This window comes from Colobus angolensis, unplaced genomic scaffold, assembly GCF_000951035.1.
Source record: "Colobus angolensis palliatus isolate OR3802 unplaced genomic scaffold, Cang.pa_1.0 Scaffold64, whole genome shotgun sequence".
In the NCBI taxonomy this organism is placed as follows: Eukaryota; Metazoa; Chordata; class Mammalia; order Primates; family Cercopithecidae; genus Colobus; species Colobus angolensis.
Genome location: NW_012120043.1, coordinates 577,884 through 579,847, shown reverse-complemented (window position 1 = coordinate 579,847; position 1,964 = coordinate 577,884).

Below are 1,964 nucleotides of genomic sequence, written 5' to 3'. Positions count from 1 at the left end.
AATCGAAGGCGCCAATTGGCGGAGGCGGTCATTCGTCAAGGCCGAAGGCGGAAACGGCCTATGGAGTCGGGGGAGGGAGAGAAAGTGGGAGCACGTGACGGCGTCTGAGCCAGTGAGCAACCGGCCGTCTGGCGCGTGGCTTTGCGGGAGACGCCATCTTGAGATTGGGTACGTGGCGAGTCAGGCGGAGGGAAGCGTGCTTGGCCCAGGCTGCCGCCATCTTGCAAGTGGGCAGGACCCGCCCGCCTGGCCATGAGGGCAAAGGGAGTCGCGTCGCCATCTTGGAGTCGGGCAGGAAACCCGCAGGGCTCCATGTTGCTTGTGGGCACATGGCCAAAAAGTCCGATTGAAACTGAGCGTTCACGTCGGGGTGATAGCGCGGGGAGGGAAGGGCCACGTCGCGTCCCGGACTCGCCAGGGCTGTTTCCACAGTGGCCACAGAGACTGCGGACGCGCCATGATTCAGGGTCACCCCCGACCGTCCTTTGTTCGCCCGGAACAGCGAATCCCGGCTGCGGGGATAGGGAAACTGAGTCCCGGGCCCCGCACAGTCCGCGGCCGCCCGCCTACAGCTGGGGACACTGAGGCCTGGACCTTGTACAGTCCGCCGCCAACGGCCTAAAGCTGGGGAAACTGAGGCCCAGGCCACACACAGTCGACGGCCGCCCCACCTACAGCTGGGGAAACTGAGGCCCAGGCCCTGTACAGTCCGAGGCCGCCCGCCGACAGCTGGGGAAACCGAGGTCCAGGCCACACACAGTCCACGGCCGCCCACTTACAGCTGGGGAAACTGAGGCCCAAGCCCCGTACAGTCCACAGCCCACCGACCTACAGCTGAGGAAACTGTGGCCTGGACCTTGTATAGTTCGAGGCTGCCACCCTACAGCTGGGGAAACAGGGCCGGGCCCAGCAGGGCCACCAGGAGGTTCCCTGCCTCACGGGCCACCATCCCAGCAGCAAAACACCCCAAACTACATGTTCCTGGGAGCGCTGATCGCATGAAGAGTCGGACAGAGCTGTAGGGATGCCCGTCAGGAAGGCCAGGTCAGCAGCTTGGGAGCCACCCCAGGGTGAGGGGATGACCCCAGCCCTCCACACCTGGAACCCAAAGGGGGATGTGGTTGAAAGCCGCAGACGGTGGGCATCCGGCTGATGGGCGCAGTTCCCAGCCCACAGTCCACGCTGCTCCCTAAATAGACTTAGCGGGATTTCGTCCATGCTGAAAAGGGGGTTTTTCATTGGCAGCAACCTACGGAGGGAGAAGACATGACAATTCTCCTTTCCCCAAATCCAAGCGAGCCCAGCGCCCTGCCTCTCCAGCGTGTTTCAGGCCGGGGCCTGGCATGGGCCCAGGAGACTTGGAGCCCCGCCGGGCCTCCGGAGCCAGAGGATTCCAGCCGGGATTAGGGGTGGCCGCTGAGCTCCGTGGCGAGGTCCTTTGGCCCAAACCAGCCGGTCCATGGAGACTCACCAAGAGCCGTCTGCAGCCAATCTGGGGGAAGCCCAGTGTGTTACCGTGGATTTGCTCCCCTGGAGACCCCCATCCTCACACCACCAGAGCAAGCCGCTCCTGTCTGTTCTTGGGGTGCCTGGAACGGGCCCCACCCTAAGAGCAGACAGGCAGGGGCCGGGGGGTCTGAGTGGCAGCTGGTAGTGGTAGAGACCAACAGGTTCCAAGCCCCAGTCTAACCCATTGGAATTGTGTTAAAACCCACTTCCGACCATGGCCCCACCAGGGCTCCTGTCTTGCTCAAAGTATAAGCCCAAGGCCACCCCTTACTTAGCAAGCCCCACATCACCAGCCACCTGTCCAGTTCCTTTTCTTATTTTTATTTTTTTTAAGACAGTGTCTGGCCAGGCTTGGTAGCTCACACCTGTAATCCCAGCACTCTGGGAGGCCAAGGCGGGTGGATCACATCTGAGGCCGGAGTTTAAGACCAGTCTGGCCAACATGGAGAAACCTC